This window comes from Arachis duranensis, chromosome 2 (assembly GCF_000817695.3).
Source record: "Arachis duranensis cultivar V14167 chromosome 2, aradu.V14167.gnm2.J7QH, whole genome shotgun sequence".
Classification (NCBI taxonomy): domain Eukaryota; kingdom Viridiplantae; phylum Streptophyta; class Magnoliopsida; order Fabales; family Fabaceae; genus Arachis; species Arachis duranensis.
The window spans coordinates 91,496,152-91,510,869 of NC_029773.3; the positions used below are offsets into that span (position 1 = coordinate 91,496,152).

At 32.2% G+C, this 14,718-nt stretch overlaps 1 protein-coding gene across 3 annotated transcripts in view; it reads right to left on the reverse strand.

Moving 5' to 3' along the window:
- Nucleotides 1–14,718, reverse strand: part of LOC107472406 (putative disease resistance RPP13-like protein 1) — a 138,838-nt gene that overhangs the window by 90,969 nt on the left and 33,151 nt on the right. The window contains exons 3-5 of one of the 3 annotated variants that reach the window (XR_008005937.1): nt 11,223–11,505; nt 10,887–10,957; nt 10,417–10,782 (exon numbers count right to left, since the gene is read on the reverse strand). The exons of 1 other annotated variant lie outside the window; for it this stretch is intronic. The gene's annotated coding sequence lies outside the window, so the exon portion shown is untranslated. Of the gene's footprint in view, nt 1–10,416; nt 10,783–10,886; nt 10,958–11,222; nt 11,506–14,397; nt 14,712–14,718 lie in introns of those variants that run through there. One more of the 3 variants, XM_052257389.1, reaches the window with a different exon arrangement.

The following is a 14,718-nucleotide window of genomic DNA, read 5'->3' on the forward strand; positions in this document are numbered from 1 at the left end:
TATTGTCACTGCAAAGAAATTTCTATTAGCTGGCAATCTCTCATTGTTTTTATGTTTGAATAGATTATTTCTACCGTCAATTATTATGTCCTGTATTAGTTATTGGTATTTTCTAGAGTTTTTTTCACTTTTTAGAGAATTAAAAAATATCTTTTGATTCTTCAAAGCAAATTGAATCTATTCTTAATATATAAAAGTAGATATATAAGCATGCACCACATTACTTCTAAGTTATTCCTCTTATTCTACTAACGCCATGTCAGCAATATTGCTTACGTGGCAAAATTTTAGAAACAACCAATCAAATCTTGCCAAATTTCAACCACTCAAATCTTGCCAAATCAACTTCTATTTTCAAATTAAAAAAAAAAACTAAAAAACAGAATAAAAAACAACAAAAACACAAATTAACATTTACCCCAAAAAAACCTCTGAAAACCAAAGAGTTCATTACTTTTCTCGTGCTTCTCGCCTGAAAACTCCTTACTCTTCTCATGCTTCTCGAAACCCTCTTCTTCTTGGCACTCTCTGTACCAGTATCCTATTTCCTCCATGCTCTTCCGGTATGAGCCATTGTGTTTTCCTCGAATCAAATTTTACTCTTCTCATGCTTCTCGAAACCCTCTTCTTCTTGGCACCTCTCCGCATTGCATCAATTGCAGAAACCAGGCCAACTAAGAAAATTCGTCTAACAAAGAAAATTCGTACCAAGTATTTTCCTAAGGATTACAACATTGAGGTAATTTTATATAAGAAATTAAAAGTAGATATACTTAATCTATCTTTTATCTTTTTTATTCATAAACTTATTCTTTACCAGTCGTTTATGTTTGCAGTACTTGATTCCATATCAATGGCATTTCAACAAACTCATGAGAATATATCTTCTATAAAGTAAGTCATCTCTTACACATTGTGAGTCGATGAGTAATTTCATATCAAACTCCTTTGAAAAAACTTGCGATAATATATTTCTTCATAAGTAATAAATTTCTTACGTCTAGAGTAATATTTATATTTCTTTCTTCTAAAATTTTTCATACATAATTTTTGTGAAAATGATTGTATCTACAGGTATAACACGCTTCGGAATAAGGTCGACCTCTACAATGCTCTAACTGGTCCAAAAATTAAATCTCAATACTTCTTTTTAGACATTACACATATAACCATGGGTTGAATTTAAGGATATTTTTTCCTTAGTTTTGTATACTTCTAAATTTATTTATATATTATGCCACAGTTTTTTATTTTTTTTCTTTTACAAAATTCTTAATCATATCATTTATAAATCATAATTTAAACTACTTAAAATTGGTCTATGAAATTTATGTAATATTCTTAATCACATATAACAATTTAAATAGGTTAAAGTTACATTTTAAAGCTTATAATAATTTATTAGTTAGTAAATAAATTTATATCATTATTATTGCATATTACTTCACTAAAACATATATATTTAAATGTGACAATATTATATTAGGTGGAATGCTTGGTCATCTTTAGCATTAAGACATCGGCATTCAATTTGATCTACCAAGAATCGATAACATTTAATAATATGATATTATCTAATTCAACTTGCTAATTTATGTATTTTATTAGGAATAATTGGTATTATTCATGATTACAGATAAAAATACTATTATTAATTAATAAATTGCTTTAAAAGTGGGATAAGAAAAAATGGGCAGAAAGAAGATGTACTGGCTTCTATTTTAACTGCAAAATTTTATGAAATCATTTAATTAAGTAATTAGAATATTAATTTTGAATTACTGCTAATAAACTTTTTACCATTTTCGGTACGTTAGTATATATTAATTGTTCAAAGAGAAACGTTAAGGACTAATATTTTTTATTAATATTAGTCTAAAAATTTTTAATTAAGTCCATATAATATACAAATATTTTTTAATCAAGTCTTTTTAAATTAAAATTTTTGAAATTAAATTTGTAACATATAAAGACATTGAAATCATATTCCTATATTTATTATATCTTACCGTTATAAATAATACAATAAATTTATTATACTAATAATTAATTTTTTATTATTGCATATTACTTCACTACTGCCATTATTTCAGCGAACATAGGTCTCAACTTTGGATCTCTACAATACAAAAAGAGTATCATATAGTCACATCAAGCATCGGGTGTATTTTATTCATGTAGGTGAAGTATTCTAAAACTTCCTAAAACTTAAACATTTGCAAATAGCCTAAAAGTTTTATATTAAATCCATATAAATCTAGAAGTTTTTTATTAAATTCATATAATATACAAATATTCTTCAACCAAGTCTTTTTAAATTATAAATTTTGAATTTAAGTTTGTAACCTATAAAGATATTAAATCTATATTCTTATATTTATTATATCTTACCGTTATAAATAATATAATAACTTTATAACACCAATAATTAATTTATTAATTTCTATAAACTCAATCATTAAATGTAATAAATATCCATATAATAAATGTCATAATAATATTATTAATCATAATAAATTTTATGTTACAAATATTTAAATTATATACTATTTGAACTACTTATATAAGTCTCTAATCACTATTCTTTAAAATAACATCAAATTTACCATAAGAAATTTCTTTCCAAACTATACAACATCTCAAACTTACTCAATGGAGCATCATTCATTGGACAATATAACCAAACATACGGACAATTGGTTTATCAAAGTTCGCATAGTTTGTCTATGAAAAATATTAACACCCAAAAATAAAGAGGAGCCTATTTTCTTAGAAATGATTATATTAGATGAAAAGGTACAAAATAAACAAATTTATTCTATTTTTAAATTGAATTTTAAAAAATTTTTTAATTATTTTTGTTTTTTATACTTTTAATATTATTTTATAATACTTTATATATAATTGTATTTTAATATCGTTAAAGTTAAACTTCTCTCAATTTGATAATCATTGTTCCTTTTCTAATAATTTTAAAAAATAAACGCAATCATTTTTTTTAACTAATTGTTAACAATGATTTACTAACACTGGAGAGAACACCTCTTCATGTAATTGTGAAGAAAAATATGATAAACAAATTCAAAATTTTGTTAGAAGAAGGAAAAGTTTATACTATAAAAAATTGAAAATAGAAGATGCAAATGATTTGTATAGAGCAATTAAAGGTACTATAAAAACAAATTTTTTAATAACAACTATTGTGAAAGAAATCAAAGATCTAATTTTGAACATTCTCCAACACTATTTTAAATTTGCATCACTTGAAACATTATCTGACAGAGTGGGTCAAAGACAAATTTTAACAGGTAATTTTATTTTATATTATTTCAATTATTCTTATTAAAAATAATTTATTAAAAAAAATCAACACATTTTTGTTCTTTTTATTATAGATGTCATTGAAAAACTGCATGTAATAGGAGAAGAAGAACAAGTAGATGTTAAAGGAAAACCCACAAAAATACGAAGAATGGAATTGATACTCAAAGAGTAAAAAAATATACAACCAATTCATTTTTCATTTAGATATATAGTTATTAATAAAATACTATTAATTTTAGGAACATCGTGTTGAAAGTCACGTTGTGGAGAAATCTCTCAAATCAGATAAATAAAGAAATTACAACACAAATTAAGGGCCAAAAAATTGTTACACTCACATCAACATTGGTTAGTGAATATAAAGGTATGATCTTTTTCAAAAAATTTTAATTTATTGTTTTTTTTAGTTCAAAGAATTATATTTTATATAATACATTAATTGACACAATACAACACAATCTTATTTTATATAACCTATTATATTATAATATTAGGTGATTATTAGGTTAGCACAACTTCAAGTACAAAAATCTATATCAATCCAGAAATTGAAGAATTCACACAGCTGACTTATGGGTATTTCATAACTAATAAATCTCTCAAAAATTAATTCATTTATTTAATTATTCAATTTAATAAATATAAAAAAATTCCTAAACAGGACTGATCAACATGAAGAAGTAATAGAGATACCAAGCCAAGACAATGCCAATACAAATCTTCAGAGTAGAATGATTAGAAATCGAATAACTATTCAAGATCTAATGGCTATGCAATGGGAATCTGATTATCAGGTATGACAAAAAAACTCACAACATGCATCATACATTCATTCTTACTCAAATACAATATACCTAATGATAACATAAATGGAATATTGGAATAGGAAAAGATCTTTACAATTTTAGCAATTATAAACGGAATTGATGACAAATTTGGATGGAACTATGTTGAATGTGAAAAGTATCATAAGAAAGCATATAAAAAAGGAGACAACTACATCTGTGGCACATGTAATCAAACACCACAATATCCAACCATAAGGTATCTTTATATACTTTTCATAATCTCATTTAGCAAATTATTAGTTATTAACCCAATACTTATTTTAGATTCAGAATTCAATTAAAGGTTTCAGATCAAAGTGCTACAGCAACTTTTGTATTATTTGATGGCGAAGCAAAAAAATTGTTGGACACAACTGCTTCAAATCTAATCACACTCCAGAAAAGTAATGATCTTGAAGCACCACCCCAATTGAAAAACTTGTGCAACCTCACACTTATTTTTGAAGTCAAACTAAATGAGTTTAATCTCAAAGAAGGTTCTCAACAATATACTGTTACCAAGACATTTGTTCCAACTAAAAACACTGAACAGCAACACCCATTACAACAAGTAAAACAAGTAATACTAAAAAAATCACTTATTTAAAACATCATTTTTATTTCTAATTTATATTATTCATTGATTATAGGAACCAACTTCGCCAACACTAATATCATTAGACGAAGATCACATACCTATGAAGAGGTTGAGGAGAAAAAAAAACGATACAAATTCAAGACACATTTTCGGAAGAAGACCATACATGCAAAGAGGGAGCAAACAACACAAAAGGAAGTGCACACAACTCACCAATTCATAAGGAACATGCCTTCACAACAACCTATGACAGAAAGAAGAAAGCAACAACTCTAACAGCAACCAATAAAAAAAAGAAGACGAGTGTCACATAAGAAGACCAATTCCATCAATTAAACCAAATACAAAAATCAATTCTAACATCCAAATACTTTGTACTACCATTTTTTTTAAATAAAATATCATTTAAATTTATTTTTAGTTTATACATATTTCATTTAATTCTACAAAACATAATAATTTTTAATATTTATTATATACTATTATGCGCGGGTCACATTCTAGTTCTAATTTAAAATTAAAAAAATTCACCTCAATTATTATTTTACAAGATACAATAACTTTTCAGACATACGTTTTTAATTATCATCTATTTTACTAGTAATAATATTTTCTCTCCGAATACAATTTTTCTTTTCTTATTAAACCTCTTATACTCTTTCTTTAATTATTCTTTTTCTTTTTCCAATTTTTATACTCTTTCTTTTTCTCTTTTCCTCTGTATTGGGGAGTAAGAGTATTTTTACTATTCACTCTTACTGACATAGCTTGATCTATAGTTAGTTAAGTTAATATCCTTATTAAGGACTCATTTGTAATTTCTCTATGCTGACTAGGACTAGTTAGTTACATTGTTAGTAGCAGAAATAGCTGTTATGCCTTTACTATATATAGTCTAAATGCATAGTGTAAATGTGTGATTCACCATTATAACAAAATCACTTTATCAAACTCACATGCTTCTCTCACTCAATTTCTCTCTCATTTCATCACTCTGTATCATTTCATCTTCACACTTTTTTGTTTTCTCTATTTTAGATTTGTTTTCCAAAAATAATAATAATAAAAGAACACCTATTTATGGCAGCAAAATCAACAAGAGAGACAAGGACGACACCAACAACGTCCATGTTCATAGAATTGCTTTTTGCAAGGTTTTACTCTCACCTGTTCCCACCACATAAAAATTATCATATTTGTTGATTAATTATGTTACTAATTATAATGTGTATATAAGTGCCTATTTAACATGCCAACAAGATTTGATGATAAATAAAAAAAAAAAGTCTTAATTAGAGTGGAGACAGCATCAGAAGTCTTGGGTGGTAAACTATATATACCAACACAGATGTTAAAAAAAAAGAATATATTTTTCATCATATTTATACATCAATTTTCGCTCCAAAATTCCATTCTAGTAACTAGCTAATTTTGAAAACTAATTAAACTTGTTTAATATGTATGCAAAAAAAAATTTACCTAGAAATTCTATTACTATATAATTAGCAACGGCTTAATGGTGCAAAATAATTAATCACACTCCTCCATTATACAAACGCCAAGGCCACAATTCACCAATATAGCATATGATACATCTAAAGAAAAATTCAAAAATCCCAAAAAAATAAATACATGTCTGCAAAAGAAAGTACCTACATATGAATCTTCCAAAATGGACCATGACCAGGAGGTATCTAAAAACTTGAAACCAAGCCAAGAGTCTCAATCTTCAAAAGGGTAGGTTCCCAAAAAAAAAAAAAAAAAACAAGCTAAGGTATTAAATTTTCCCATGCAATAGTCATGTATAATGCCTCTCTTGAATCTCTTGGATTGTGATCACGATTGTGGCTCTCCCTTGTTGCTCAATTTCTTTCTGCAAGAAAGTTTCACTCTTACCTATTCCAACATGATGAAGTATATATTTCTTCTTTGGGAGTATACAAATTTTCATGAAATGAACTTTTCATTTTCTTGAAATAAAAACATCATTAGTTCAGGCATCCATACCACTTATGACATTAGGTTTCTTAAGCACTTGATGAAGCTCATTGAGGCTCCTCTCTATATCAGTCACTTTGTCATGCCTCTCTTGAATCTCTTGGATTGTGTCCATGATTGTGGCTCCTCTCTATATAATAATCATGCTAGATTGGATTATGATAAACTAAATATGTAAATAGGTGTTATACAATTCACTTGTTTTAGGGAAATAGTGTAGAAGTGGTCGGCTTCCACTAATTAATCCTTAGGAGGAAGCCATATCAGTAAGAGACACATAATGAAGAAAAATGTACTTAAATCTTAATTAGGATTTAGGATAATTGAAAATTGAGATAATTATGCATTATTCTACAAAGTAGAAACAACTTTTCATTGTGATTCTAAAGTTATAGATGCTCAAGCCATCAGGGAAATTCTTGATTGAATGAAATTATATCAGATAAACATGTCCTATTTTATATTGTAAATTATCTTTGGCTAACCAATGAAAAAATCTTCTGCAGAAGTTTGCAAAATTTCAGGTGACGCACAAAAGTCTCAAGCAACATTATCTTTGCAGCCATCAATTGCTGACCCTCGGAACCATTTTTGAGCTTGGATTCACTCAGCCTATGGTACAAAGTTCTCAAAAATAAAAGAAATTCATGTTCTTATTTGGTAACTTATTTAATTATTCATGGACATAATAAGTTTCATTTCTTGTTTTCCCTTTCTAGGAAAAGGAGGAATTGATGTACACATTGGAACTACTGTGCACTCTCTTGCAAATATGATGGACACTGGACATGGACATGGCACGATCATCCCCCCGAAATGGGTTTCGGCTGCCGCCGGAAACTGCTGCAACCTTAATGTTTGATTTGGCAAGGATATTAAGCGAGTCTTGGTGTAGCATTGCACCAAAATCCTCGTATCCATGTCAGGCCAGATGGAAAATGCTATTTTCTTACTCAGGCAACTCATCTTTGACTCAATTATATACTCCATCAGCTTTAAAAATATTTGTTACTTTAAAAATTTTGCACATTAACAATTCAATGTATCTGAGTACAATTTGTATCTAGATACAATGAGTTATTAACATATCAAATTTCTAAAGTAACAGACTTTTTGAAATAGATGGAGTATATAATTATATAATTATAATATTAAAATATAAATAGTAATGTAATTGTCTTTCTGCAAAAGCTTGATATTTTGAAGCAGAAAGACTAATGAACTATGATGTGTGTATTGTGTTAAAATAACAGCATGAATTTGTAGTTTTTTTATTTGGTGTGCTTTTTACTATCATGCCTAGGTTTGGTATTCTATTTATGGATTTTTGACTTTGTCAAATAATATATAATGCCATCTTTGTTAGAAATAAAAATAAGACATTTGACAAATACACATTACAACTAGTTTCTTTTCAGTTTCTACTTTATTTATCCGTTCTGCATAATTAACAGAAACACTTCGAAAGTGAATTACAATATTACACGAAAATTTCTAATTAATTAATTAATCTTACTATATGTAAAATCCCTCAAATACCCTTTCTCCTCTTTTTCCCAAACCAAACCCTAACCCCATTTTCCCAAATTAAACCCACTAACACTCACTCTCTTACGCATACACCCCACACCCCACAGCCACCTAAGTCCTAACCCTTCGTCCCTTCCCGGACTCTGACTCCATGAGCTTCAGCAGCTCAGCTCCTTCTTCACTCCTCGATCTTCGCTATTTCGGTGTTCCCTGTGCTGCATGTGCCTGCGGCCTTGCTTCAGTTTCGTGGCGTCACAAATCGCGGTTTGCAGCGGCTGGGCGGCGCGCTCCAGTTCTCTTCTCTGTGAGCTGCCTCTCGTCGTCGGTCTCCCACATCGCCTGTCCCTGTCTCATCTCGTCAGTCATCACAAAATCGGAGTCCCGGCGGCGCTGTGTCTCGTCTTGCTTCTGTTCTGCCTTTCACTCCTCTCTCCTCCTCTGTCTCTCGGTGGCTCTGTGATTTAATGAGGATATACCATGATTGAAGAGTAGAGCTATTGGCCTCCTAAGTGACTTGAGACGCAAAGGTGTTGCATTGGCTGAGGATCTTACCAACGAAATGTATCAATTTGGTGCGGCAGAGCTTGCTGTGGCTGCTTTGGTTGGTGGAATTGCATCCCAAGACGTCATCAAGAACTATCGCCAGCTCCATCTTGTCGCTACTCCGGTCCAAATTCTGTGGTCATTCGTTCCATTTCACTTCAATCCTCCTTACTTTGAATTTGACACTCCGAGTTGGGTATCTTCGGTCCCTTGGGACCACGTTGTGAGTAGGCTTTACATTTATAACCGTTAAGCTTTTGGTTTATATTATTATGAGTTTTTAATTATATTTATAAAACTATTATTGAAGAACTTTGATTTGATTATAATAATTGATTTATTATAGTTGAATAATTATTCTTATGAAATTCATATATTAGAAATTTTACATGAGACTATATATATGTTTGATAAAGCTTTATTTTATTTTAGAATATTGATTTTATTCGAATATATATTTTTGAAGTATTAAAGTATTTGTTGGCACTCATTTTTAAATTGTGAAATATGTTTTTATGCTTGAAAAAAACATGATTTGAAAATATTTCTAACAAGAAAGTATTATCTGTTTGATTTGATTCGATACCTTGTATATTTGAGAGATTAAAGATTTATTGTATTTGAAATTATATGTTTTGAATTGGTTTGGGAGACTCGTATTAGAAAACCGTAGTTAACGGCGGTTATGACGTTAACTTAGATGCATCTGACTCAGACTCCAGCTAGCAGGAGTGTTGCTAGCCTAACGTGTAGGCCACACGTTAGATCTGTTATTCTGTTAGGACACACAAGAGGAAAGGGCTACCCATAGAGGTGGAGCCGCCCATGTGTGGACTTTTGATTTGATTTCTGTATGAGAACTCCCTTATTGATTCACTTATTATTATCAACTATTATTTTCTAATTAAAGTTACTTTGATAATAATGTTTATATGGTCTCGTGTCGATTATAAATGTATTGTCTAGTCACTGAGTTGTAAAACTCACCCCGTTTTTTTTTAAAACATTTTTCAGGAACAAATAATTGACTATGTGAGACTTTTTATTCAAGAGTAGCAATCTGCAACGAGTACGTATTCTTGTTGAGTTCCTAGATGTATATGCTCCATATGTCACAGGCAGGATCCAACCATTTGTAATTATTTTATTTTTGTTAAAAACATATAACTATTTATTTTAGAACTTGTAAGATATTTATAACTTTCTTATTCAACTTATATTTGAGTCGGTTTAGGCTTGCTAAGGGACTATTTTCCTGAGCGCCGGTCATGGTTCATTTTGGGCCGTGACACTATAGTAGCATACATATCTTCTGTATAATTAACAGAAACACAAAGAATTGAAATGGATTGAATATTTCCAATAAAAAACTAGTACTTTTACACAAAAAGCTAAGGTAATGTTTTGCTTTTTAATTTTTTTTATACTGATATGTTTATAATAACTTGTAAATTGTTTATTGTTTTTTAGTTAAAGTGACATCATTTGATAATTTCAAATTGACATTGTCATGCAAAGACTTTTAGTTTCACGAAATACTAACAAAAAAAATATGGGAAAATAATGTTATTAATTAGAGGCAATTCTTTGTCACCAATACACAATAAAACAGAAAAAAAGGTGCACAAAGGCTCAATGGTGCAACACAATAATCACACTCCTCCAATACATAAACGCCAAGGTAAGTCACCAATATAACTGACATGATACATCTAAAAAAAAATTCAAAAATCCCAAAAAGTAAATATATGTCTGCAAAAGAATGTGCTAACATGAATCTTCCAAAAAGGAGCATCACCATGAGGTTTCTAGAAAGTAGAAACCAAACCAAAAGTCTCAATCTTCAAAAGGGTAGGTTCCAAGAGAAAATAAAGAAGCTAATGAATTAAATTTTCCAATGCAATGGTCAGTTTGCTCAATTGTATCCATGATTATGGGTCTCCCTTGTTGCTCAGTTGCTTTCTGCATGAAAGTTTCAGTCTCACGTGTTACCACCACATATAAGTTATCATATTTTTTGAGTAATGAATGTTATTCGAACATTATAAACTATATAAAAATCTTACTATTACTGTCTTATTTCTCAGCAATCAGCCGGTGTATTGCAATGATTGAAATTGTTGGGTGGATGGATAATCTGTATGAGAAGGTACAAGTGTTAAGGAATGGTATAGCACATGTATAAGAATGATTAAAAATGAAGAATAAGAAAATTGTAGAGAGAATGAAGAATGAAAAGTCGTGAGTCAGTTTATATGCAGAGTATAAATCATGATGAAAAACATAAATAAGAATAATGTTTTGTGTGTATGTGTTGAAGTTGTTGGATTACCAAATCCATGTGTCATCAACTTGAATGGCGGGGATGTGGGAGATTTTGGGCCAAAGCTGTGATGGATTACCAAATCCATGTGTCATCAACTTGAATGGCGGGGATGTGGGAGATTTTGGGCCAAAGCTGTGGATCCTTCTTCTCACATCGTTTGGACAGCAAAGGGCTTCCTAAGATGATGAGTTGTATTAGAGAGGCAGGCAGCTTTTCTCCCTCCATATTCTTCAACTTGGAGCAATGCTCAATACGTAGTTTCTGGAGGGAGGTGAGGTGGGCAAGTCCCTTGCATTCCAACGTCTCCACACTTTTCATGTGAAACAGTGTGAGAAACTCAAGCGAGGCAGGCAACCAACCTTCCTTTGGGAGGGACTTCACACTCTCGCAGTATTCACCATGAATGGAAAGATAAGTAAGCCCATGAAATTGCGAATTCTTGAATGCTGCAGAGCTCACCAGTTTCTTGCTGTAGCTGATTTCAAGAGATCTGAGGCTGCAGTGTGGAACCCCATCCCCAGTAGGAGACAAATCAACCTCTGGGCAACCCAGTAATGTGAGATGCTCTAGCTGAGGTGCTGCCATCCATAGCGTTGACACATATTTCAACCTCCCACACCCGAAGATACATAAAGAACGGAGACATGGAAGAGAGCGTGACACTACAATACACTCCATGTAGTCACAGAAGTTGATATTAACACGCACGAGATTCGGAAAGGAATCCAACAACGAGAAGGATGTAACTGAATCACAGCTGTTCTCTATAAATAGTTCCTGCAGCGAGTGATGTTGGCCATTCATTTGGAATTCTAATTTTCTGCAATTCTGAATCGTCAACTTTTGAAGTGATGCGGGAATACTACCCACCGGAAACCATATGTGGGAAGAACAACCTAAAATGGATAAAGACGTCAGGCAAATCAGTTGCATGTGCATTATGGCCTCTACCACCGACTCCACGTGATGGTTTCCTGCAACTGATAGCTCACGCAGTAAAGGAGGTAGCTCCCCAATTCTCACTTCATTGGGGCCTTTTATCCTTAAAGAGGTCATTCCAGGAGATCTTGGAACACACCAACTCAGCTGCTTGCATTGGCTAATCTCAAGTGATTGCAAAGATGGTAGATGATTCGGCAAATCTCCTCTCAACATCGGACACTCACTTATGCTGAGATGCTTAAGTCGAGGAAACGCATTGAACTCCAATGAATGCCACTCCTTCCAACAACGCATTGAATAAAACGAAAGACTTTCAAGCAATGGGAATGGTGGTGTCTTCAAACAAGATTCACCATTCAGGTAAAAGTAAAACTCAGCACCCACAATCCCCACACTTTCAAAATATAAAATTTCAAGGTGCTTCAAAGAGGGCAACTGTCCAAGCGAAGGAAGCATGCAGCAACTCCTGCAACCAACCAGTGTTATTTTGGTGATGTTGTGGTAGGAAGAATGTCCCACCCAGTCTGGAAATCTTGTACCCCTGTAACCCTTGATCTGTAACTCTTTCAAATTAATGTGAGGTTGCAGCTTGTCAAGTATATCTCTTTCCATTTCGGAATCAACGGTATTCTCCTCTTCATTCGATGACCAAGTTAACGTTATAGAATCAATGCCATCCTTATTGGACATTCTTGCCTCCAAAGCTTCACTGCTGTTCACCACATTCTCCAATTTGCCAATGGAAATTGATTCGTGTAGATCTGCAAGTGCTCCCAATTCTTTAATCTTGTTTTCTTCATGCTTTCCAACAATGTAATCACTTAAAAACTGCAAACTTTTTAAATTGCTCATGCCTTTCGGCATCTCACGTAACTGAGTCACTCTAATATCAAGATGGCGCAAATTGACAAGGTCTTTCATGCCAACAGGTAGCATTTTCAGATTGCTACAGGAATACAACTTCAAGGTCTGCAAATTGTATAGGTTACCCAATGACTCTGGCAATGCCACAATGTCCGTCCAAGAGAGATCCAAGTAACGCAGATGAATCAACTCACCCATTGAATCAGGCATTGACTCAACAGGAAAGCTTTTGAACGACAAAGTTCTCAGGTACTTCAACTGTGACAACATGATACAAGGTACATTTTCCATATTGAATGGAATCCGCTTGTTCAAATTGATTTCAAGAAATGTCCTTGTATGTTTTAGTCTATCACAAACTCCCAAAAGATTTGACATTGGATAATTGCCTTTGGCGTTATGTGACAAATGACGAGCTTTAATATCAACCTCAACTGCATTCCGAAGCTCTTCAGCTCTGAAATAGAATTCTCCACCACATGTCATTGCTAAATCATGCACCAGATCATGCATCACAAATTTATTTTCCTTGGTACTATGAGGTTGCAAAAACGATCTCGCAATTAATTCATCAAAATATTCACCACCAACTTCTTCTATAGTCTTTTTTTCTACTGTTTGTAAAAAATTTTCTGCCATCCATAACAACATCAATTCATCTTTGCTAAATTCATAGTCCTTAGGATACAAGGAACAATAAATAAAGCACTGCTTCAAATATGAAGGAAGAAAATAATAACTTATCCTTAACGCTGGAACAGCATTGATTTTGTCATTGGAGAGTTCCCAGATTTCACTCTTCAGTAAATGATTCCAATATCTGATATCAGAATTTCCACGCAATATGCTTCCAAGGGCTTGAGCTGCCAAGGGCAATCCATCACACTTCTTTACGATATCTCTGCCGATTTTTTCCAGGGTTAGATTCTCCACAGAAACAGTTGAAAGACGTGCATGCTTTGAAAACACTGAGCAACAATCTTCGTCAGACAATAAACTTAGTTCATAAGGTGACACAGTTTGCACTACAAAAGCCACATTTTTATTTCTAGTAGTTATGAGAATTTTACTTCCCTTAACCCCTTTCTGAAAAGGTTTTAGAAGTGTATTCCAATCATCATAGTTTTCATTCCAGACATCGTCCAAGACAATAAAGAACTTTTGCCTGGACAACTTTTCTTTTAAAGATAAATCACCATCAGCAGCATCATCATCATCCAACAACAGTTTCAGTATGGCCTCCTTGTCTTCTTTCCTGCCACATATCCCCGATGGTTCAACAAGACATGTGGATGGAATTCTCCATGTCATGTCCACCTTGGCACTCTCCTTCAGAAGATAATTTTTACGTCTTACAACAGACTCTAGTGTGCCAACTATTTTTTCCATGTCACCAGTATCTTCAATATATGAATCAACAAGGCGAGACCAGGAGGAAGAGTTACCTGGATCCCTTTGAGTGGCAGCAATAGCGGCTTTAGTGGAGAGTTTGTCGAGCAAGTCATCAGCCATATAGAGAGCATCTTGAAGATCAACAAGCCACTTCTTCACTTTCTTGTCACTGAACTGCTTCAGCTCAGCGTCATCAAGAACAGGTCCAACATCATACAGACAATTCTGCAACGTAACAAGCAAGTTGTTCCTTTCGAGGAAAGAGTCGTCTTCTTCAAGTATTGAAGTTAGGTTGTCCAAAACAGCATCAACAAAGGGAGAGAGGTAAGCTCCACCATAAAGTTTTTCAGCCATGGTTGAATCTCAAGTGAAGC